At 40.2% G+C, this 26288-nt stretch overlaps 1 long non-coding RNA gene across 5 annotated transcripts in view; it reads left to right on the top strand.

The window, feature by feature from the left end:
* LOC121820172 (uncharacterized) overlaps positions 1 to 23427 on the top strand; it is a 61588-nt gene extending 38161 nt beyond the window's left edge. Inside the window, exons 3-5 of one of the 5 annotated variants that reach the window (XR_009601629.1) lie at positions 119 to 197; positions 14272 to 14368; positions 17736 to 23427. This is a non-coding gene — a long non-coding RNA (uncharacterized LOC121820172). Of the gene's footprint in view, positions 1 to 118; positions 198 to 3670; positions 10926 to 14271; positions 14369 to 17735 lie in introns of those variants that run through there. The other 4 variants (XR_009601631.1, XR_009601628.1, XR_009601627.1 and 1 more) reach the window with 4 other exon arrangements.
* Positions 23428 to 26288: the final 2861 nt, after the last annotated feature.

Genomic DNA, 26288 nt, shown 5'->3' with positions numbered 1-26288 from the left:
ATAAAATCATAGTTTAAAGGGGAAGTTATGTTTCTGGGGACCCAGTATTAAGCTCCTTTTTCCCCTCTCTGATTAAACGAGATACTCTAGTGAGGTTTTATTTTTTTTTGCTTCATAGGCTGTCTTCATTCTGACTTGTGGAAAACAGATTTTAACTACTAGTGAATAATCAATTTTCTGTTACAATTTTATTAACAGTAAGTAATTAGTCTCACAATTTTATTTAGAACATTGGTTCAAATATCCGGCTGTAATTTTTTTCAGCCCAAATGAAAATTTGTAAGCCGTGTTTCAAATTGGTCCTTTGACCGACGAACTGATTTTCTTGAGAGAGAAAGCTTAGAAAATTTTCTAATTAGTGCTAAGACCTGATTTTCTTTGGCTCACTGCTTCCTGTATTCTACTTCTTCAAATTATGCTGTAGGAAATGTCTTTAGAGGTTGATGTTTTCTATTGATCTCTACAATTGTTCTCAGTAATTTAGAAGTTAACTGTGCAGTGATTTTTCAAGAATGCGCCAGAGCCTTGAGTCAGCACACACTCCTCTCCACTGAGCCAGGGGGCAAAGATCTTTGTAGCCTATCGTTGGCTCCAAGCGTTAAGAATGGGGTGTCTGGCTCAGTTCATTTCCTCTGTGTAACTTTCCTGTCCTTTCTTCCTGCAGTTCAGGCCTTAAATGCCTCTTCCCTTATAAGCTGAGAAGGGATTTGTGCAGCGTGAGCTTACCTGAGAAACTAAAGATCATTAATTAGAAAGGTGCTTCTGGGCAACAGGAAATTTTTCATTGGAAAGGTTTCAAATCTAAGAAAGTAATTAATTTCTCTGTGGAAGGGGATCACATTTTTCTCTTCTGATGTCCTTCCTTATTGCAATTGAATGGTTTAAGGCACAACAGAGGGAATACGACTCCTCTTTCATTAACCCTCACAGTTTGGCTCCCTCTTTTCTGTCTCTTTCCTTTCCTCTTCCATTTCAGCATTAGCAGTGCCTTCTAGGGATTTAATGGGATGTTTTATTTTATTTTTATGAAGGAGAATTAAGGAATATAACACAAGAAGTATTTTTCATAACATGCATATACTGTCAGAAGGAGTTTTTAAAGACAAAATATTCCTGTTTATTAAAAGAAAAATGACAAATTAGAAAAAATAGTTACAATTCATATGATAAAGTTTTGTTAAAAGGAAAATGACAAATTAGGAAAATGACAAGTTGCAAATTTAGTTGCAAAATATGAAGTTTTGCCATCATAGGTATACTATGATGATCAAAATAAGGGGAAAAGAAATGGGCTGATATTTCAAAGGAGAAATAGAGGGAGCTGAAACCCATTGCTATTGACAACCAAAGAAATTAATATTGAAATAAGATACACTATAAAAGTTTATGTAATTATATAGGTATGTATGTGTCACCTATCATTACCATTGTTATCTAGTATTCATGAATCCCTATTTTATTCAATAGATTGTGATTCTTATTGTAATTATTTTCATCCTCAAATTGACCCAGATTTGGTCAGTGGGAGGCCCTTTGAGCTGGCTCTTGTGGGTTGTTTTTTTTTTTTGGACATGCTTCCATCATTTTTTGGAGTGCTTTCTTAATTTCTGATATAAAAAAGTTGTTTAAGGCTGATCTTAAACTTTTCCTGCCCCAGACATACATCAGTATTTCTGCAAGGAGCTCTTGCTAAACTTGTGTGTATTTGTGTATTAGAAACCATGAGCTCATGCTGATATCTCTGATTTTAATCCAAATTCACAAGTTCTTTACTTGCCTTTCTTCTTTCCATACTTGCCTATCTCTTCTTGTGCAGTGAGAACTCTGGCTTCTCTCAACATCAACACATTTGCTCATTTGCTTATCCCTTCAATGCATATAAAATAGTTTAAGAATTCATACATTTTACCACCACAAAAACAAACCTACCAAGATGAGCTCCAGATTTGTTTGTAAATTTTACTCTGTGTGTGTGTGTGTGTGTGTGTTAGTCATTTAGTTGTGTCTTATAAATGACTGTGATTGTCCCTTGTGCCGTGGGAAGCTGGTAGGCACTGTCTCCATGTTCTCCCTCTGCTCTGCCCCAGGTCACTGGTGTCTCCTTGGAAGGAGCTTGTGCACACGTCTGGTACCCTAGCTTTTGTGGTTGCAGTTCAGAGGATGAAGTCCTGATAGTCCACATCTGGTAGCCAGTAGGGCTTGTGGTCATGGATCCCACAGGACTATAGGAAACAGAGAGTTCCTAACTGGCTATCGCCCCAAGACTCACTGCAGAGCGGGCAGACAAAATGCCCAGCTCACGGTCTTTCTTTAAAAGCTGCTGCCTAAGTGTTTGGCTTCCCATCAGCCTGCATCTAGATGCTGATGGAGATCCTTTCTTTGGGACACTGACAGGTCTTGGCACAGCTTCGATTTCTGGAAATCCTAAGAACAAAGAAGGCAACTTGGATAGTAACAAAAGATTTGACAGACAAATGAGCTAGGACTGGGCTATAATTTTCATCTCCTAGATAAGACCACTGCATCAAGATGGAGAGGTGGCTATTTTACCTAATGAATAGAAACCAACACAGACAGTCTAGGAAAATGAAGAAACAGAGGAATATGTTCCAAACTAAAGAATAAGATAAAACTCCAGAGACAGACCTTCATGATATGAAGATAATTAATTTCCTTGATAAAGAATTAAAAATAGTGATCTTAAAAATGTTCACTGAGAGCAGAAGAATGCATAAATAAACTGAGAATTTCGACAGGGATAGAAAGTGTAAGAAAATACCAAATGGATATTACAGAGCTGAATATAATAATTAAACTGAAAATTTTAATAAAGGGTTTCAAACTTATAGCAATCATAGATCCATGGAACAGAACAGAGACCCCAGACATAAACCCACACGTAATTTTTGACACCAGTAGCAAGTACAAAAATAGAGAAAAGATAGTCTCTTCAAGTAATAGTGCTTGGGAAACTGGACAGCCACATGCAAAAGAATAAAGACTGGATCCCTATCTTATACCATATACAAAAATCAACTCAAAATGGATCAAAGATCTGAAGCCATAAAAAGCCTAGAATAAAATATAGAGGGTAAGCTTGTTGACATCTTTTTTGGTGGTGATTTTTATGGATTTACCACTGGAAGCAAAAACACCAAAAGCAAAAATAAATAAGTGCTGCTGCTGCTGCTGCTGCTAAGTCGCTTCAATTGTGTCCAACTCTGTGCTGTGTGATCCCAGAGATGGCAGCCCACCAGGCTCCCCTGTCTCCAGGATTCTCCAGGCAAGAACACTGGAGTGGGTTGCCATTCCTTTTCCAATGCATGAAAGAGAAAAGTGAAAGTGAAGTCGCTCAGTCGTGTCCAACTCTTCGCGACCCCATGGACTGCAGCCTACCAGGCTCCTCTGTCCATGGGATTTTCCAGGCAAGCGTACTGGAGTGGGATCACATCAAACTGAAAAGTTTCTGCAGAGCAAAGAAAACCATGACAAAATGAAAAGGCAATCTCTGGTATAGGAGAAAATATTTTCAAATCATATATCTGATAAGAGATTAATATCCAAAATATGTAAAGAACTCATACAATTCAATAGATTTTCATTGAAAATCTATTTTTATACAATATAAATAACTCATACAATTCTTTGATTTGTCTAATTTGTCAATCAGGTGAAATGCTGGGCTGGATAAATCACAAGCTGGAATCAAGATTGCTGTATCTGAAAGGAGCTAGAGAGCCTCTTTTGGAGAAGGCAATGGCAACCCACTCCAGTACCCTTGCCTGGAAAATCCTGTGGATGGAGCAGCCTGGTAAGCTGCAGCCCATGGGGTAACGAAGAGTCAGACACGACTGAACAACTTCACTTTCACTTTTCACTTTCATGCATTAGAGAAGGAAATGGCAACCCACTCCAGTGTTCTTGCCTTGAGAATCCTGGGGACAGTGGAGCTTGGTGGGCTGCCGTCTATGGCGTCGCACAGAGTCGAACTTGACTGAAGCAACTTAGCAGCAGCAGCAGCAGAGAGCCTCTTGCTGAGGGTGAAAGAGGAGAGTGAAAAAGTTGGCTTGAAAATCAACACTCAAAAAACTAAGATCATGGTATCTTGTCTCATTACTTCATGGCAAATAGAAGGGGGAAAAGTGGAAGCAGTGACAGACTTTATTTTCTTGAGCTCCCAAATCACTGCAGATGGTGACTGCAGCCATGAAATTAAAAGACACTTGCTCCTTGGAGGAAAAGCTGTGATAAACCTGGACAGTGTATTAAAAAGCAGAGACATTACCTTGGCGACAAAGGTCCAGATAGCCAAAGCTATGGTTTTTTCCAGTCAGTTCAGTTCAGTCCCTCAGTCATGTCCCATGGACTGCAACACCCATGGACTGCAGCATGCCGGGCCTCCTTGTCCATCACCAATTCCCTGAGTTTACTCAAACTCATGTCCATTGAGTCGGTGATGCCATCCAATAGTCATGTACAAATGTGAGCGTTGGACCATAAAGAAGGTTGAGGATAGAAGATTTGATGCTTTCAAACTGTGGTGCTGGAGGAGAGTCTTGAGAGTCCCTTGGACTGCAAGGAGATCAAACCAGTCCATCTTTAAGGAAATCAACCCTGAATTGAAAGGACTGATGCTGAAGCTGTGGCTCCAGTACTTTGACCACCTGATGCATAAAGCCTGCTCATTGGAAAAGACCCTGATGCTGGGAAAGATTGAAGGCAGAAGGAGAAGACAACAGAGGATGATAGAAAGCATCACTGACTCAATGGACGTGAATCCGAGCAAACTCCAGGAGAGAGTGGAGGACAGGGGAGCCTGGCATGATGCAGTCCATGGGGTCACAAAGACTTGGACATGACTTAGCCACTGAACAACTAAAGAACCAAAACTCTGATTTTAAATTTTAATCCCTTTCCCCCTAATTCTCTGCATCTTTAATTTCTACTTTTATTTTTATCTCCATTTTTAGTGCTTGCTTCTAGTTCTGAATTGTAAATTTCATTTATTTTTATTCTTTCATTTTAATTAATAGAGATATTCAAGGCTATGAATTTTCTTTTGATCACTGCCTTGTATATCCACCAGACTCTCTGACATGTAGTATTTTCATTTTTAATATTATTCAGAAGTTTGGTAATTTCCATTTTCTTCAATTTTTTTCTATGAGTTGTTTAACAAAGTAAACATTTTCCAGGTTGGAAGCCTTTTTACATTTTTAATTGTATTTATCAATTCTAATTTTATTGCATTCTGATCAGTGTGTGTTGTTTGTAACATTTTTACTGTATGTAACTGTATGATGTTTTCTTTGTCAAATAACATATTAACAATTTTGGTGAATTTTTCATGTGTACTCTAAGAGAATTTATTTTTTATTTCAAGGATAGTATTATATATATTTAAAGACATATCCAATTATTGTTTTAAACTTTTATGTTCTTATTTATATTTTTTCCTTTTATTTTGTACTGAAAGTGCGTTTCCATCTGTTTTCCTTATGTCATCAATAGTTCTTGATCTGCATTAGAACTTTATGCGTTATTTGGGATATAAGTATTTATAACTATCCTATCTTCTTTGTGAACTCTGGCTTTCAGCATTGCATAGTGCATTTAGTTTTCTTGAATGTTGCCTTTTGGCCTAGCTTTTACTTTATATTAGGATTATAAACCCTGCTTTTTTATTGTTTCCATTTTGGCATTCTTGTAACTGACTTACGAAGAACTTTTGGAAATTTTAATCCAGGAAACAAAACTGGTAAAATCAAATCTTAATTATCTGTGTTTTAAATAGAGGATCATCAGAAGCATAAAATAACACTTACGTTTGTCAGTGCAGGTATGCCTTGTTTTAAAAAACCCAAAACATAAAATATGAGCTTATAAAGCAAAGATATTATGACAATAATTTTGTTATGCATTGTATAGCTACTTTGTAAAAAAAATCAGTGATATACACTTTTGAGTAGTAACTATTAAGCTCAGATAAGGCATAATTTTATTTATAAATAACTTTGAGCTTTTTAATTGAATTTAATACTGATAACATCCATTATTTTGAAAATTAAACATTTAAATGAAATATACATATATTTCAGAAGAAATCTATTTAATCCCTTTGTTTTAGAACAGTAACTATGTTTATTCATCTCTAGCTTTTTATGTAAGCTTATAATCTTTATATGTTTGTAATCAATAAGTTATACCACATTTTCTTCGTTTTAATTTAGCACTATGTCAAAGAATTTGTGTGTGTGTATAAATATGTATATATATATAATATTTAACTCTTTATTAGCATCATATATTCTATCAAGTCAGAATGTGGGAGTGTGCCTTATTTTGGCTGCACTATTCTTGGACCTTAACTGTCATCTAGATTGCTGAAGCAACTCATCTGGGAATTTTAAAATAAGAGTTCAGTAGATGAAAGAGGTGGAAAGTATCAGTAGGGGAGATATGGAGAGAAGGGCATGCCAAGCAGTGAGTTACCCAATCAAAGATACTGAGATGCAAACCCAATAGACTATTCAGACAATGCTATATATTTTCATTGTTTGGAACTCTTAAGGAAAAAAGGATAAGATTTTGAGGACCTTAAATTCTAGACAGACCATGAGAATAGTAACTAAAGAATATATGATGATCTGATTTGCATTTTAGAAAATCATTATAATAATTTAGGGGCTTCCCTGATGGCTCAGATGGTAAAGAATCCGCCTGCAATGTGGGAGACCTGGGTTCAATCCCTGGGTTGGGAAGATCCCCTGGAGGAGGGCATGGCAACCCACTCCAGTATTCTTACCTGGAGAATCTTCATGGATAGAGGAGTCTGGTGGGCTGCAGTCCACTGGGTCTCAAAGAGTCGAATACAATTGAGCGACTAAGCACATAATTATGTGGAGAAAGGCTAAAATGGAATCCAGGGTAGAGAAAGTGGAACTATTTAGGAGACTAGTTATAAATCAGGCATGAGATGCCAAGGGTCTAAGCCACAATGGCAGTAATAAGGATGGAGAAATAGGAAGAGAAATCAAGCAGGATTTGGTCACTAATTGGCTGCAGTCAGTGAGGTACAAGAAGGAGATGAAGATGTGTCCCATTTTCTAACTTCAAGGGTAATAAGTATTTGTCTAATGAATGAACAGTATGGATAACAGTATTAACCAAACTTGAGAGTTAAGATAATGGTTTCAATTTAGGTGAATCTAAATTGTAGGTGCCGGTGTCAGATGAGGGGTTGGATATATAATGATCCTGGGAATCTGGAGAGAGGTCTGGGAGGAGCTGTAGACTGGGCTGTCAGCCCTGAGCAGTTCCTTATGTTCAATTATCGTAGGGCATGTCTACCTAGGTATTCTGTTATCACCTGGACTTCAACATAATCCAATTCTAACTAATCAACTTTTCCCCCAAGCTTAGTTTGTTAGCTCCCTCATGGCTAACTGTGGTACTATTAAACCACTCACCTCTAGACTCTAAGCCACAGATGCAAACTTAATGCTTTTCATCTTTATCGTTATTGCCAAACTAGTCTTTAACAAGTCCCACAGTTTCTTTCTTCAAAATTTCTTAGTAGAATTATCTGTGTGCCCAGAAATCTAGTTTCAGTCCTTACTCTGCTGCTAACTGGAAGATAATCAACTTGTACAAGCCATAGCACCTTACTAAGTCCTCATATTCAAATCTGAAAAAGAAAAAAGAGTTTGACTTACATAGTGAATTCTCTAAGTGTCTGAGTCTATATTTTTTCTTGCTGATTCTGATACTACCATCTAGGTTTATGTAACTGCTTCCAAACTTCTGTTCCAGTTTTTAGTGTTATACCTATCCAATCCCATGCATATATTAGTCACCAGAAACTTCCTTAACCACTAATTTTTTATTTTATGTCTTTGTTCAAAAACTAGTGGCTCCCTTTTATCTATTGCATCAAGTCTGACTTCTTTGTCTAGTTATCAAGGTTCTAGAAAATGATTTCTACCTAGCTAAGCTTATCCTTCATTACCTTCTAACATCATCTCTTATCTCCAGTCTAGACTTCTGACTGATTTCTTCAAATAATTTGATCATGATCTTTTCTCCATTTGAAAACCTAGGACACTTCCCCTGAATCCTAAATTATTTTTCAAATATCAACTCAAGTTCTCTCCTCCAGGGAGATTATACTCACCCATTCCATTACTTAGCATTCACCTTTTCTCTGATTTCCAAGAACAGCTGTGTTCTGTGATGCAACTTAGCACTTAATCCATAGGTTTAACTTTTGACTAATTTCTGTGTGGGGACCATCTTCTGTATCTGCCACCACTTCACAGAATATGAAACCTAATGCACCATAAATATATGCTGGATTATTAGCTTTCAGGAGCACACTCATTTCTTAAAATAAGAAAAAGGCTATAACCTCCATGTTTGAGACAGCAAAACAAAATAACAAAGCCAGAGCTCTGTTGGAGAGATAACCTGTAAGATGATTTAAAAATCATATGCTACAGTGCACATAGGTAATTGAAGAGCCTAAATAGTCTATTAAATAGAAAGTTAACTCAAATTATTTTTTATTGTATTTATATACAGTTACTGGTTTGGGCATTATGGGTCAAGTATTGTCATTAGAAGTTGTGCATTTAGGAACTGAATTGTCTATGCTCTGATAAAAGCACTTTAGTTTTAAGGATGTCACTTTTAACTACTGAAAGTATCTAGTGCAATTTCAACTTATATATATTGTTTTAACAGGTCAAGGTTTCAAATAGATTCTATGAATTACTTGAAGAAAGCAGCCACAAAATAGGCCATAAATTACTTGATTATGCCCCAAGTAATATTTTAGCTGAGTTTTGAAATTTAAATGCCTCTTTGGACTTAAAAAATTTATTTCTATTACATTATATTTCAGAAGAGAAGAGAACTTATCAGCCACTGCTCATCTTTTCTCCACATCTGTCATCAAACTCTTAGCTAGTTTTGTAATTATTATTTAGTACTTTTATATTTTTTCAAGGCACCCTGAAGTAATATTAATTGTCATGACAAGCTTGCAGTAATACTGTTTGATTCTATAAGACTTTTTCTGGTATCTCTGAGTTTTTGGCTGTCATCTATTTATAAGAAAGTTTATTTAGCTGTGACACTGCTAAACTTCAAAAAGTTTAAAGTCTCCCAGATTAACAATGAACCACAGAGCAAAGACGGGCCAACCTACATGCAGAATTTAAATGTAAACCCTCATGGGCTGAAGATCAGATTCTAAAGAGAACCATGATTCATAACCATAGTCTATGTTCTCTAAGGTTGAAAAAGTGTCTAGACTCCTGAGAGCAGGTGTCAGCAGTCTTTACCACAGTGGTTCTCAGTGTAGCAGAAGTTGTGGAAAACCATATCAAGGATTAAAAAGCTGAAGGGGACAAAGCTGTCTCTCAAAACACAAGAGACCCAGAGAATATGAAGTATGGCAGAGACCTCACGGTTTCCATCTGTTCAAAAACCACTTGGGTAAACATTTCAGTTGGTTTTCATTCCCTACCCCCCATCCTGCTGGTGTTTACTTACTATTCACTGCATCTGCATGATATATTCTTATTAACTGAGAAAAATCTGCTTTTTTATAATTTGGATGTGATTGTACAGCCACTTGTCCTCTAATGATAATTACACCATCACATAATTTATATTTTACAAAGCACTGTCACAGACATTATGATCCTATGACAAGCCTGTGAGGTAGGTAGGGCCAGAAGCTATTCTAGTCATGAATAATTTGAGATTCAGAGCAGCTAACTGATTTTTTTCCTCAAGATCACATATCTAATAAAATGCTGTTAGAACTGGAACCCAGGTCTCTTGACCTAAAGTCCAGAGATCTTTCTGTTATTCTTGGGTTAGTATTATCAGGCTTGTTAATCATCACATTCAAAGGGGAAAATGATGATAAAAATGTGAAAGGATTCACATTTCATTGAAAATGAGGATGAGGACTGAGACTCCCTATGTTACCTTTCTGATTCAATCATAGAATTTTAGGATTTGATAATCAATAGAGCAATGAATTGATAAAACCATTTTTCGTTATTACATACAAAGCCCTACTGTTACCTAAGTTCTTGATTTATGGGATCCTGGAGAATAACGCATCTTGTTTTCAAACAGTTTTGGGGTAGGGAGGCTCTGGTCCCTCTCAATATGATTCTTTCCAATATCTTAACTTCCCTCGTCATGAAATATTTACCATCTAATCTAAATCCTGACTGCTGTCATTTAGGCATACATCCTTTTGGTCAGTAGATGCTAGTGTACAATTTTTATTTATAGCTTCGGAAGGGAACAGGAAATATATTTGAATGATTTCTGACTGCTGACAAGCCCTAATAACTGATAGTTCCAGACACTGAACTGAATGTCCTTTGACAGGGATGGCTATTTTGAGGGGAAAAGACAGAAACTAGCAAAAACTTTCTTTTCAAGCAGGTGTGATTTTATGATGGCATTTTATGACAGAAACTAACCAAGTGTCCTTTATATGGTTTATGATGTTATCAGCTCCTAGCCTGAGATTTCTTTCTCATTATTCATGTTTATTTGACTTAAAGCAAATTAAAAATCAGACAAGAATATTGTGATATAATTTTGATTTTGCAGATGTAATAAGACACCTGAGTAACTTCAGAGAAGTTGGCTTCTTTTATTTGTGCTATTTAGTTCTTTTCTGAAAAATGCATTTGCATTTTCAGAGGAGATATTGTGCTTCGCAGTATGGCTTATGCAATTTTGAGCACTTGATCTGCACTTGATATTAATGGCAAACAAGAAACCTCTGTATGTTATAGTTATTTTTCTAGCTGCAAAGATTTTAAAAATAGGATTTTAAAAACTAGCCTACTCTGAAGAATAAACTGTAACTGGAGTTCTCTGACTACAGTATATATTGATGCATTTCTTTGAATTTTTTTCTTCAGCCTGCGCAGTAAGTGGTGTACAATTCATGGAAGGAGTTTGTGTTTTTCCATTCTGAAAAGACTTCTTTCTAAAGGCCCAGTTTGTTATCATGCATGTTAAGTGCCAAAAACAGATGTCACACTAAGTGAGGTCCAATAACACTTGTCACCTTTGTAGCTTTTTTTGTGAGTGGTCTGCTTTCCACTGCAGCAGATGAACCTGACCCTGACCAAGTCTGATTGGCCCAGTTGTGAACATCAGACCAAATGGCAGCATTTATAAACTGACCGTTATGTCCCTTCCAAATTTACCTCCCAGTTGCTCTCGCCATTATGCCTTGTACTCAACATTCAGACATGTGTGTGAGAAAATGATCTATTTAGCTTGGGGTTTCAAGATGGTTCTTGATGATCTTGCCATTGTAATTCATTTTTTGAAACTTGAGTCTGTAACCTCTTAATCTAGGATGATGCATAGAGAGCATATACTGAATATCAGGCTCAGCTTCTTTAAACATTCCATTTATTTATTTTATTTTTGGCTGTGCTAGGTCTTCGTTGCTGCTCAAGCTTCTCTCTAGTGGTGGGGAGGGGCCTACTCTCTAGCTGCAGTGTGTGCACCTCTCATTGCCGTGCCTTCTCTTGTGAAGCGCAGGCTCTAGAGCGCCTGGGCTTCAGTAGTTGCACACGTGGGACTCTAGGGCCCAGGCTCCAATTGTTGTGGCACATGGGCTTAGTTGCACCACATCATGTGGAATCTTCTGGACCAGGGATCAAACTCGTGTCTCCTGAGTTGGCAGGTGGATTCTTTACCACTGAGCCACCAGGGAAGCCCCAGGCTCAGCTTTAAAAATGATAAAATGGGACTTCCCTGGAAAGCCAGTGGTTAAGAATTCATGCTCCCCGTGCAAGGGGTGCTGGTTTGATCCCTGGTCGGGGAACTAAGATCCTGCATGCTGTGTGGTATGTTCCCTCCCAAATAAATAAAAGTAAAAAGCAAGACTTAAAAATTGATAATTCAAAAAATAAATTGTAAATTATATCTCACAAAATACAAATCACAGGCTCAGACAGATAATATAGCCTTGATTTGATTATGGTTCTTGGTAACAAGCAATAGTTTTTAGCTGGGAACCATGCACATGTGCATGGCCTTGCGTGTGTATGATAGGTCTCTGTAAAGACCCTCTGCAAGGGACCGTATCAGTCAGGGGTTAGTTCACAGCAGGGCCACTCTGAGTATTGTGGGAATAGGAGATTTCTCATAGCAATTAGACCTGAAACAAACATGGGAGAAACTGGAAAGTAGGGTCCAAGGAGTTGGAGGATCCAAGGAGTTCCTAACCAATTTGCCTGAAGTGCTGGCTGGATAAACAAGTCAGAGCTTACAGGGAAGTCTGTGTTGACTGATCTGGGAAGCTAAGCTCATCCGGCTGCCAAGTGGAAAAGTCTTTGGGAAACTGGAGTCTATGTGGTTACTCCCGCTGAGGGTCTACAGCGGAGCAACTGATGATGTGCCTGGGGCCACTGTTGGCCAGTAGGGCCATCAGTTGTCAAGAAGAGCTGAACGTGGAAGAGAGCAGAGTGAGGACAAGCTGGCACCTACCAGGCTCCTCTGCATCTGTTTGCTACTATGTCAGACTCTGATCACCTTCCAAGAGTAAAAGCTGTTGGCCAACTTTAACCTGGAAACCTCAGGGTTCTCAGCTAACCTGAGTGGACAAAGCATAGCATAGCATAGGACTGTCAGTTTCTACAGGGCTGTGTAGGAAAGAAGAGTCACAGTTTGTAACAGAACCAGCACTGTCCTAGTAGTGTCATTTGAGGACGATTGAAAGGTAAACCTGTCGACCACCATCCCTCCATCCACCAATCTGTCTTCAGTGGTGCCCAGGGTTCTTACCAGTCATCTCCATCTTGGGTTTAAGTATTATATCTATAAAAATTCCCAGTTAAAATGCAAAATCTTACTGGGAGGGTTAATACTTTAAACCTTGCTAGTTTATCATTTATATAAACATGCCCTTATCACTTTGCTGGCCTGACATCTGAGAAGGTTTGGGTAAGGAAGACAGAGAAAGCTCCAGTGTTATCCTGGAAGTTAAGGATGAGTTGAGTATCTTGGTACCTATACATATATAAAAGGAGAAGAAAGAGTGCAAAGTGGAATTTGCCTACCTAATTGTATTTCCTGGTAATAATTCTGCTTAGAATTAGGCTCTCCACTATATTGCTCAAGGGTGAAATTACAAATGGTACTCGTGAGACGTTACAATTCATATTTATGTTCATGAAGTTAACATGAGAATATTTAGAATCATGTTCACTTTGTAAAGGTATATAATTGCAATGATTTGTTCTTTAGTATCAGAAAAATCAACTTATTTTTAGGTTGCCTGGTCTTCACACATATTATTTTCATCTAGCACTGCTTGATTCCATTATAAATCTTTGGATAGAACCTTAATAAGACAAGGGTGTTTATTAAGTTTCCCTTCCCTTCTTTTCTTTGCTGATGTGGCTTTAAACAGAATGCAGTGGTGATTTCTGTCTCTGACCTCTGGCTAATTGTGATCTCCTGTGATTGGGCTGAGTGCTTTCCTTTCATGGGCAAGATTACAGGCAGAGACAGGGGCACTGGAGGCAGCTACTTGTGTTCTGGTTACTGTGAGCTGGGAGGAGAATTAGGCAAACATGATAGATTGACACTGAGGACATCTGAGGTGAGCAAGTCCTTCTAGTTTATACATGAGGTAGTAAGATAAATTAATAAGGGAGAGTGACAGTCATTTATTCTGACTGGCATCAGCAGGCATCTCAACTAGGCTGTCGACAAAAGGTCACAACTCACCTGCCATCGAGACAACCAACAGTGAGGCTGGAGATGATTTGTTTTCAACAATTGTTTAGATACTTTATACTTTGTGGCAACAGAAGAGTGTCTCTTTGCCTTTCCCTCTTCCTCTCCCACCCCTGGACTCTTTAGCTCACTTGTGAGCGTGCACGTGCTCTCTCTTTCTAAAAACATGCAGAAGCAATAAATCAGCCAGTTTAAGAAGACCCAGCCAGCACAACACAGATCGATTTCACAGGGAAGTCGATGGGCTGCTAATAGAATTACAACTACCTGTCAAAACAGGGAAAACATATCTGTGACAGTGACAAAGGGCAAATCAATTTAAGAAAGGATTTTTTTTTTTCTTCCAGAGACAGATGTGGAGTACATGGGTGTCTCTGAGAGTCTGTAATTACGAATAGAAACCATATACTTGGACCGTTAAAGCTAAGGTTATATCAATGATTCTGGACAAACCGACTCTTCCTTCTTTTCTAGATTGTCTGGTCACTGTAGCAATTTGCTCTGTAATAGAATAAATATGTAACAAGGAGCTGCTGCCTGAAAACACATTCTTTTAATTTCATCATACACAGTAAGTTGGTTTTGTCCATTAGATACATTATATTCTCACAAACTTTGCATTTTCAAGTTTTCTGTTGTGTCTCATTTCAGACAAGGAGCTGTGCACTGCCAAGGACATCTATCTGGCAAATTTTTATCTTCTCAGTTAACTTGATCATTTTCAGAGGCCTTGTAAAACTGCTGGCAATGTGACTTTGAGGAAGAGGAATCTTTTTTCTTGCAAAGATTCCCTTTGCAAGAAAAAACTTCAGGCTTAGTTTCTTGCAAAGGGAATCTTAATCCTAAACAGAGCTTCCAGCCTAAACCCATTGTGTATAAACATGAGGCCTTTTCAGACCAAGGACTTGATTTTTAAAAACAATTTAATATGAATTAATTTAGCACTTAGCACAGCACCATGGATGGGGGCGGGAAATGTTGCTGTTACTCAACCTTTTTTTCTAATGTTATGTGCCAGCCTGCATGGGAGGGGAGTTTGGGGGAGAATGGACACATGATTATGTATGGCTGAGTCCCTTCGCTGTTCATCTGAAACTACCGCAACATTTTTTATCAGCTGTACCCCAATACAAAAGAAAAAGTTTAAAGTTTGGGGAGGGTAGAAAAAGAAAAGATTAAAACATTTTCCTGTGATTAAAAAAAAAGGACAAAGAAAATATCGTGTGATAAGATATATATTTGATTTCTGCTCCCATTTCCTACCTTATAGCTTCTAAAACCTTCTGAGTTTTTGAAGTGACAAGTATTGTTTTGTATGCTAACAAGATGCTTGTGGCTAAGGGATTACTGAATAACCTCGAAAGGAGGCTGGTTGTCAAAAGAACCAAACAAGTGATTAAAAGTTGGGACTTCCGACCCCACCCCCTGACCTCTGGGGGAGGGGAGAGGGACTGGAGGTTAACTTAATCACAAGTGGCCGGTGATTTAATCAACATTGCTTCTGTAATGAAACCTCCATAAAAATCCTAACAGAAGGGATCCCTTCTGGACTGGTGAACACATGAAGTGCTGGGAGGGTGGCAAACCCTATGAGAGAGCGTGGGAGCCCTGTGCACCCCCCACCACCAATACTGTGCTCAATGCTTTGCTTCTGGTTGGCTGTTTCCAAGTTGTATCTTTATTTTTGCTTTAATTATTTGTGTGTGGGTGGGTGGAAGAAGATAATGGCATATTTACTGTTTGATTAGAGGAGAGTTGGGATTTTATTTATTTATTTAGCTGGATTGGGACTTACATTGGAAGTCAGATTCTTAACCACTGGACCATCAGGGAAGTCCCTCTGAGTCATATCTTTGATAATAAACATGTAATAGTAAGTAAAGTGCTTTCCTGAGTTTATTTATTTTTATTTTTTGGTGGTACCACATGGCCGGTAGGACCAGGGGTCAAACCCACATCCCCTGCACTGGAAGTGCGGAGTCTTAACCACTGGACCGCCAGGGACGTCCCCTCTTTCCTGAGTTTTAGAAAGTTATCGAATCTGAGGAAGAGGTCCTGAGTACTTTATAGTGGGTTTGTCCGAAGCACAGGCAATAATCTGGGGAGGTCAGTCTTGTGGGACTGAGCCCTTTACTTATGGGGTCTGTGCCGACTCCAGGTAGTTAGTGTCAGAAGTGCTTGGTGTGGAAAGCCCGAACGTTGGTGTCGGGAGTGGTGAGGTGAGTAGAAGAAAACAGGAGGGTTTTCCCTTTCAGAAACAAAAAGTAGTCCACTGTGGCAAGGACATCTAACCTTTTGTAATCAGGAGGCACACTGGGTCTTATACTCACCAATTCTCAGTGACCAAAACATACCCTCAATTTTTTTGGGGGGGTATTTCAAAGCAAAGTTTTTATTTCTTTAAAGCAATTGTCACTATTATGACATAAGTTAAATTCAACCCAATTTGGGCCTTGCTGGCCTTACCATAATTCCTGGATGAAATCAGGTTTGGAGAAATTTGAAAAATTTAATACTTTATGTGACCCTGGAAAAGTCATTGAACCACACCAAATTGTTGTTATTTTACAAATAACAATAATAGTTACGTTAGATTATTAACATAGTAATCCCCATACCATCATTTCTGCTCCCTCCCTGGAGAAGAGCTGCTTTGTGGCAGTGGAAACATGGTTCTGGAATCAGACACATTTTCGTTTTGGTGTGCTCTGTGTGTGTGTGTGTGTGTGTGTGTGTGTGTGTGTGTGCACTAAGTCGCTTTAGTTGTGTCCAACTCTGCCACCTTACAAACAGTAGCCCTCCAGGCTCCTCTGTCCATGGGATTTCCCAGGCAAGAATGCTGGAGTGGCTTTCCATTTCCTTCTCCAATGGATCTTCCTGACCCAGGGATCAAACCCATGTCTCTTAAGTCTCCAGCATTGGCAGGTGGGTTCTTTACCACTAGCGCCACTTGGGAAGGCCGTTTTGGTCTGCTACCTGCTGCTTACTGGCTATAGGACTTGGGTAAGGGCTTAGCCTCTGGATGTGCTGGTTTCTGTTCTGTACCATGGGGCCATTAGTAGTGCTTAACATCCTGTGGTTGTTGTGAGGAGTAACTGGGCTACTGTGGAAATACCTTGGCTCCAATGCTGAGGGGAGGAGACCTGCCATCATTCCTTCTGTTATCTCCCTTGTGCTTATGACCAGGCCAAGGAGAGAATGAGCTCACTGACCAAGTTTTGCTCTGGAAGCTGGGGCGAAGTCTCCCCATACTGTGTTTAAGTTAATAGACACATAAGAACTAAGCTTGCCTCTCCCAGCTCCATATATATGCTCTTCCGTTGTCCTGTCTTAAAAATCTGTGCCTTCCATTGTCATTTCCATCTCCACCTTTCGACACTTGTCCTATCCCTGCCTGGAGAACTGGTTAAGGGGGCTAGGAAAATGCTGGGTGGTATTTCTGCTGCCTTGTGTTTGCTGGGTGGTGGCATCTGCCACTGGGGGTCAGCAATTCAGCCTCTTGTTTCAGTTGGTCTTTGCTGACTTCCGTTCTCATCCACACGAACTCATTTACATCCCCTGCTGTTGCTGCTGCTGCTAAGTCGCTTCAGTCGTGTCTGACTCTGTGCGACCCCATAGACAGCAGCCCACCAGGCTCTGCCGTCCCTGGGATTCTCCAGGCAAGAACACTGGAATGGGTTGCCATTTCCTTCTCCAATGCATGAAAGGGAAAAGTGAAAGGGAAGTTGCTCAGTTGTGTCCGACTCTTAGCGACCCCATGGACTGCAGCCTACAAGGCTCCTCTGTCCATGAGATTTTCCAGGCAAGAGTACTGGAGTGGGGTGCCATTGCCTTCTCCTTCACATCCCCACTCCTAGGGAAATGAAGGTGGGAACAAGGTTTCAACTACTTCTCAGGAATGTTAGAGAGTAACCAATAATTTTTTTTTTCCCTTCTAGATTCTTCTCTTCCACTAATGCTGATCAGAGCTGCATGCCATGAGGACTTAGTAATAAAACCACACTGGCCCCGCTGTTTCAGTGTTATCTGTGAAGAGGGGCAGTGGCCCAGGTGGATGCTCTGGTTATCGGCTTACATCCCCATGCCTTTCACTTGGGCCCTAAGTCCATTCACTTTCTACAACATTTTCATGAGATTCATCCTGGAGCTGTCGCGATCTCAGAGCTATCGTATTAGCATCACTGGTGGACATGAACACATATTGACAATAGCTTTAACTTCTCTTCTTCCTTAAAGAAACTTCTAAACCAAGGCACCACGGTGCATCTATGTGGATAGAGACCAAAATGCAAGTTTCCTTTGGTGTCGATAGGATAAATGTGTACTTTGTCTCACTTTTCAATTAGGGTGATTGTGCGATGACTCTATACTTAGTACATTTATATATTATTATCCTGGGACTACATCTTCCTCATCATATTAGAACTTTCTGCTCTGAAGGCTGAGGAGTGTGCAATGGCCTGCGGGCTCAGTGTTGGATATTTTAAGTATGGCAGAGCCAGAGGTGTGCTGAGTGACTGAAGATCTCTACGTTAGGCCCTGTGTGGAAGCTCTTTGTGTAAGTCTACACTCTCTGCCTCAGATTCCTCTTTCTCTTGTGTGTGTGGGGAGAACCTAAAAATAGTGCTTGAAAGCGTTGCCAAGATCTTAGCTTTGTGTTGGAGAAACCGTCCACTAATCTTATTGCCTGAAACCAGAGTCAAAGAAGGTGCTCTGAAATGAAGGTTCAGAAGAAGAACAAACGTTTCCACATTGATTTCCAACAAGGCATCCAGCCTTCTACCTGGTTACTGAGGAGGTGAGGCAGATGAGAACGCACCTGGGGCTCAGGGCCAGGGCGGGCACGTGCCTCCCAGCTCTGGGTCCCTGTGGTGTGTGCCATGTTTGATGTGTAACTAACCCATCTCAGCCTCAGGTTTTAGGTATAGCATGTGGAGGAGAGCTCTGCTATGTTGCCAATGATAGAAAGTATTTTTAAATTTAATAAATGCATGGTATGATTATTCCTTTTTAGAACCACAGACAGAAGCCTATGGGGCTCACTGTTCTACAGTCAGTGCAGGAACCTCCTCCTCAGCAGGCTTTCTCTCCTCTTCCTCCACCCCAGGGACGTGTTGTGGCTCTCTCCTCTAGTGCAGAGTTAAGGCCGTCAGGGGACTACCAGTTAATTGCTGAGTAGCTAATCAGCATCGTAAAGGTCAGTGATAACAGGCAACAACTTACTCATGTTCACAAACAGCGGGATGTGACAAAAACAATTTACCTTGATAAATGTACTTCAGAAATCTACTGAGCTTACGCTGTCTCCCTCGGGCTCTGTCTGTCCATCTTCATCGGCCTCTCTCGGTTTCTGCTTCTGCCCCCTCTGTGGGTCTTGTTTCTAGGTATTCCATGTTGCTATCTGGTCCCCTCTGAAGGGTTTCTGCATTCACTTCTGCTGTCTGGGGGTTTTCCCATACTACCCCACCATCGGATGCCAGCTGACTGTTCTGCCAAGACCACTCCTTCCTGACACCATCTACCCAGAGGCAGCATCAGATTCCACAGGTTAAGGGCTCAATCTTGCGAGACTATCCCCTGCTTCAGATGTCAATCGACAGCTCAGGCTGTCACTTGTGCCTCTGACCCACACAGAGATCAGAGGTTCCAGCCACCCCCCAAAATCAGAAACATTTTACCCACTAGATTACCAGATTACCAGTACTGGGCCCCCTTTGAGCTTTGCTGTTGGCTTGTACAGTCACATGGGGCAGAACGACTCACCACAGCTGCCTGTGCCTCTGGTGGCCACACTGACCCCTGTGCGGGATTAGACTCCTTGTGCCCTGGAGACCATGAGCCCTCTTGTCCACACTCCCAGTGGCTGCTGCCCCGCTTCATCCTCCTCTGAAATGGGGAGAACATCCCAGCGCCACTTTTCGCTCCAGGACTGAAGCAACTTTCTTACTGGCCAGCATCAGACAGTCCCAAAAGGAAACAGAGGGTCCAGTGGAAAGGGCTTTCGGGGAGAGTTTGAAGGAGGAATTCCTTTCACAGGTGTTGTTAGTTATTAATGCTTCACAAACTTTTGTGTTGCCTTATTAATAATAATACACTAACTTCTATAGTAATAATAATCACACTAACTTCTGTATGTTGGGTATACTAATGAGATCATTAAAGACTATTCAAGACTTCCCTTTGAGGCTTGCAATCAAATTCCAAGTCCTTTACACATCCTATGAGGCCTCTGACTCCTCTATACCTACATAGCCTGATGTCTAGACTCTGCTTCGTTTTGTTTTGCAAATGGGCTGAACTGCTTTCCTCCTCAGGACCTTTGCACGTGTCTCTGTCTGAAGCACACTTCCTCTCTCTTCCCTTCCCTTAAGTGGCTCAGGTTGCAGTGTCATTTCCACAGAGCTGCTATGCATACTCGTAACACCATCTGCATTTTCTTCATAGAACTGTGGCAAACAAAAGAAGACAATAGAAGAGGATTTCACAGGCCTTTCATGACAGTGATCAGTTTCACTCTGAGCGTGTGGAGGTGGGCGGGAGGGTTTATTTACTTAATTTGTGATTGCTCCATATCCATCTCCCCACTGCGTGACTGCAGGAATCATGTGCACTGATGTTTCCCCAGGTCTAGCACATAAGAGGCTGATTACCCACTATATGCCAGGGTCCTTACTTAGGTAGTGTGGGTTACTTCAATCTTCATTACAATTCTGTAAGCAGAAATTAGCAAGTGGTCCATGAACTAAATCCAGCATGTCAACAGTTTTTGTCGGTAAGGAGTCATTAGATCACAGCAACAGCAATTTGTTAATATATTGTCTACGGCAACTTTTGGGCTACGGAAGGCAGAATTGAGTAGTTACAAGAGAGATTTGCTTGCAAAGCCAAAAATAATTACTCTCTAGCCTTTTAAAGAAAAGGTCTGCTGACCCCTACTATATATGGGGTAGCAGAATCTCCATTTCACAAGTGAGGAAACTGAAGATCAATGACCTCATATCCGGATTTCAAGCGGCAGAACTGAGACTTAAAGTCACCACACTTCCTTTATCATCTTTCCCCATAAACCAAATCTCCCTGCTGACATATGTCTAGGAGAGAGCAGCAAATTTCCATAGAGGAGGTGAAAATTTCCTTTGGTCTAAGTCTTAAAGGAAAAGTTGGAATTCTGCCATGGACAAGAAAGGACAAAACATTCTAGGCTGAGACACAGAGGTATGAGGGAGCTTGGTGCATTAGGAGGGAGCGTGGTGCGTTTAGGAGGTAGCTAGTCAGACTGATTGAAACATGATGCCAGTGGTTGTGGGAACAATGGGCAGAAACTGACAGATAAAGAGGCTTCTAGAATGCAAAGAGACTGTGCCAGACCGGGGAGCCTGAACTTCAGTTTACAAATTGTGCTTTCTGTTTGTCCATCTTCTCTCTCAGTTAAATAATTTGAGCATTTGTTCTAACTATATTTTCCATAAATTATCTATATGTAACACTATATTAGTACTATACTGTATACATTATAAAATATACAAATATGGGAAATTAAAAAAAGATAAACTGAAGGTAGAATGAATATTTAAAATATATCTTAAAATTTTTATTTTAAGTATTAATGGCTTACAAAATCTTTTGGCTTCCTTATAATAATGATGATGCTTAATGAGAGTGATGTTAGTGAATATGCTTAATTATATTTGAAAATCTTGGCTTCACACTGATACAGCTGTTTAAAGTTATTATTTCAAGATTAATTTTCCTTAATGTGCAGTTTAAATGGCATCACAGCCAAAATGATAACTCACAGAGATACATGGATGCAAGTGAAAGAAATGAATCGTTGGTTTCACTTGCAAATTATAATAGGTATTTTTCAAAACTATCCACCAATTATGCAGAGTTTTTGTTTTAATTTGTCTGCTGTGTTTACACCTCCCCTGCTGTCAATGGCTTGTCAATATGCAAATGAATTTGAAAGTGCTGTGTTTTCATATTTTATATGATGTGTTTACAATGTGTTCAAGCCACTGGAACTGTTCACCTGGAAATTTTTAAAACAGGTTAGGAAATTGGAAGTTTAAGTCTCTAATTTTGGCAGTTCTTGAAGATGATACATATCATGACCAGCGACAAAAATTATATAACAAAGAAAATATCTCTAAACCTCTATTTTGAAATGCTCTCTTAGAGGTTTCTCCAGGAAATAAACTATTTCCTCTCTCCTTACACCATCACGTTTATGTAGAGGGAAGAGATTTTGTGCTTATTTTTAAAAATAACTGTACTCAGTGACAAGTCTGATTATTTCATTGCTGCATTCACTCCCTCTTATGGTTGACCGGAGAGTTCAGACTGTAAATGGGGGAAACCTTTGTCTTGGCATTTTCTTGTTATTCATTGGCTTCATTTGCATTTTCTTTAATCTACAGCTTTTTTGAAAACTCTCTTTAAGCCATTTGTCCCTTTTGTGATGGCTGATCTAGTTAAAGGTGTTCCTTATACCCTGTAAACCCACTTGGCCTGGAATATGGGAGTTGAACTGTTGTATTGTGTTCAAGCAACTGAATAGCTGAGGGCTCCACTGTCAAATCCTTGAGGTCAATGCACATCTTAAATGTTAGAAATCCTTAGCTGCCTTTTTTATAGGTTAGGTATCTAAGACTAGGGGTTCTGACATTTTACTTCTGTTCTCAGTGGCTCATCTTGTTCACCCCCTGGTGCACACACCTTATTTTGGAGACTGCTGCCCTGAGTAGTGGAAAGCAAACCACAAGTTGTTAGAAGTGGGTGACATGATCAGGTCCAATTTATTTTGGGGACTATATTTTGTGACTTTGTATGTAGACATTTCAAATATTCTCCTAAAGTTTTTATTGTGTACATATTCAAATAAATAAGCTAGCTGGCTTTAAATAATGTTATCCAAATATCTTGAATAGGCAGCCACTCTGAGCCTTGTGAAGGCTGGTCTAGCCTTGTTAGTAGCTTGAGGCCCCTGGAAGTTCCCTGATAAGTCCATAGGCTTTGCCCTTTAGGTTAGAGAATAACTTGCTTTGGGAACAAGGAGACCACTGGGGTGACTTAAGCACCTCAGTGTCGAAATAAGAATAGTTGGGTTCTGCAAGAGTCAGGGTAAATGCTTTTTGTGACCCTATTAACACTAAAGATTTAAGAGGAAGAATTATTAGCTCTGACTCCATATTAAAAAGAGGGAGAAGAATTAAAGAAATGAGAAATGACTCTAGGTTAAGAGTTGCTTGAAGAGTTATACCCTTTTAATCTTTAATGAAAAATTCTCGTGTTTTTCTTTAATATAAGCATATGAAGATAAAGAGCCGACCACTGACCTTGAAACAAGGAGAGAAAAAAAAATGGAGTTGGTTCCTGAGAAATAGAAGTTGTCAAAACAATACCTACCTAGGCAAAATTTAATAACCATTTTGGATAAAAGTGCTGTGCTAGTTTATTTTGCAAACCATGTACCCAGTACATGAGGGACTTCATCTTCTGTTAAGCCTACAGGTTTACTTTTGAAGGAAGAATTTGTGTGAAAAGTCTATTGCTTCATTTTATAATTTTTTCGATTACTGTAATTGTGTGAGTTTAGAAGACAGAATAAATTTAAAAACTTGAAGACTACTCTGTGTAACTGCAAATGGCTTACAACATGGCATCCACATGCGACTGTGCTTTCCAAATTCTTGAGTGATTGGAAAATGCTTTTTATGTCTTGGGAAAAAGGAATATATAGATAGACAAAATGTTAAATTGGAAGCTTACCCAGGGTACCAAGATATGATCGATATCAGACACCAGAATGAGTTGTGAGACAGAGCATCTGTTTGGAAATTCGAAGTAGGCGCTTAAAACCTGGTTTTATGACTCGTCAATCTTTTACTCACTTTGCGTGTAGGAAAGAGTTGAGGAGGTTCCTATCCATGGACAGGGAATTTTTGTAAAGGGCTTCTTTGGAGGAAGGTGCTGGCTGAGTTATGAGTTTTGCCCTCTCTACCGTCAAGGGCGAGGTTTAGAAGGTAACTGCCTCTGGTCTTCAACAAATCTACAGTAAGTTACCTACATACAAATGAGTTCCATTACAAGAGTACATCTGTAAGTCCAGTTTGTAAGTCCAACAAAGTTAACCTAGGTACCCAATTGACACAATCAGGTAGGTAATACTGTATGCAATAGGTTTATTATACTTCACACAAATTATACATTAAAAAAACAAGCAAAAACACAAATAAAGCATTTTTAATCTTACAGTACAGGACCTTGAAAAGTACAGGAATACAGTACAACAGCTGGCATACAGAGGCTGGCATTGAACGCACAAGCAAGAAGAGTTACCAACTAGAGTGGGGAGAGGAGGTGGAAGATGGTAGATCTGAAGGATCGTCAGCAATAGGAGATGGAGGGCAAGCTGCAGTTTTACACCTGAAGTTTGATGGAAAGCCTGTTTACATCTTTGAAAATTCACAACTTGAAGGTTTGTATGTAGGGGACTTCTGTACTTGGAGATCTTAAAAGTGTGCCTGTAGTTAGCCAGACACCATGGACAGGGTTTGCCTCCTATTATACGTGGGGAATCTAGAACATGAGGTATGGGCTGCCTAACTGCCTTGGCCCTGGAGGAATTAATTGTTTCTGATATATTAATACTGCTGCTGCTGGGGCTAAGTCACTTTAGTCGTGTCTGACTCTGTGTGACCCCATAGATGGCTGCCCACCAGGCTCCCCCATCCCTGGGATTCTCCAGGCAAGAATACTGGGGTGGGTTGCCATTTCCTTCTCCAACGCATGAAAGTGAAAAGTGAAAGTGAAGTCAGTCATGTCCGACTCTGCACGACCCCATGGACTGCAGCCCACCAGGCTCCTCCGTCCATGGGATTTTCCAGGCAAGAGTACTGGAGTGGGGTGCCATCGCCTTCTCTGACAGTAATACTAGGATTAGCCTATATCCCCTGAATTTGTTCAGGTAAAGAATTTGTGAGCGTTTCCCATGGGAAATGTGGGTTATTCATGAGAGAGAGTTGGATGTAGTGTCTTTGGTCCTGTTTGATAGTGCAGATTGGAAGGGTTGGTGGCACCCCGGCAGAGTGAGCTTTAGGTCACTGATGGAGTCCTAGCAACTGCAGGATAAATCAAGTCACCAGCCTGACTGGAGACTCATTGCTTGAGTCAAAAAAGTAGCAACAGAGGGGTGATGATGCTTGAGAACCCAAGGAGCTCTCAAATGTGCCTCAAAAATAAGAGCTTTAAACACTTGACAGATCCAGAGGGCATGATGCTATCTTGCATGTTACCAATCAAAGAAAGCCTTTCTCCTTTCTTTCCTCTGTTACCTTCCTCCAGTATGTCCAGGCAGGACAAGATGATGGGGATGAGGTTTTGGAGGGAGAGGAAGAGAAAGCTAAGCCAAGATGATGTAGTTACCAGATTGAGCCCGTGTTTGTGATCTAATGTGCTTGGAAGCATTTTGTACTCTGATAGTGAACTGAAAAGTATAGTATTGCCCAGGGTTGCTTCTGGGGGAGAGAAAGGACTGTCCGTCACTGAATACATTTCAATAGTATGAAAGCGAAAGTGTTAGTTGTTCAGCTGTGTCTGACTCTTTGTGACCTCATATACTATACCCTGACAGGCTCCTCTGTCCATGGAATTCTTTAGGCAAGAATACTAGAGTGGGTAGCCATTTTCTTCTCCAGAGGATCTTTCAGACCCGGGGATTGAACCTGGGTCTCCTACATTGCAGGAAAATTCTTTACTGTCTGAGCCACCAGGGAAGCCCTATAATAGTATCAGTTCAGTTCAGTTCAGTTGCTCAGTCATGTCCAACTTTTTGCGACCCCATGAATCGCAGCATGCCGGGCCTCCCGGTCCATCACCAACTCCCAGAGTTCATTCACACTCACGTCCATCGAGTCAATGATGCCATCCAACCATCTCATCCTCTGTCGTCCCCTTCTCCTCCTGCCCCCAATCCCTCCCAGCAGCAGAGTCTTTTCCAATGAGTCAACTCTTCACATGAGGTGGCCAAAGGACTGGAGTTTCAGCTTTAGCACCAGTCCTTCCAAAGAAATCCCAGGGTTGATCTCCTTCAGAATGGACTGGTTGGATCTCCTTGCAGTCCAAGGGACTCTCAAGAGTCTTCTTCAACACCACAGTTCAAAAGCATCAATTCTTCAGTGCTCAGCCTTCTTCACAGTCCAACTCTCACATCCATACATGACCACTGGAAAAACCATACCCTTGACTAGACAGACCTTAGTCGGCAAAGTAATGTCTCTGCTTTTGAATATGCTATCTAGGTTGGTCATAACTTTTCTTCCAAGGAGTATGCATCTTTTAATTTCATGGGTGCAGTCACCATCTGCAGTGATTTTGGAGCCCCGAAAAATAAAGTCTGACGCTGTTTCCACTGTTTCCCCATCTATTTCCCATGAAGTGATGGGACTGGATGCCATGATCTTCGTTTTCTGAATGTTGAGCTTTAAGCC

Source organism: Ovis aries, chromosome 8 (genome assembly GCF_016772045.2).
Source record: "Ovis aries strain OAR_USU_Benz2616 breed Rambouillet chromosome 8, ARS-UI_Ramb_v3.0, whole genome shotgun sequence".
NCBI classification, from domain to species: Eukaryota; Metazoa; Chordata; class Mammalia; order Artiodactyla; family Bovidae; genus Ovis; species Ovis aries.
This window is presented reverse-complemented; position numbering and strand designations above follow the sequence as displayed.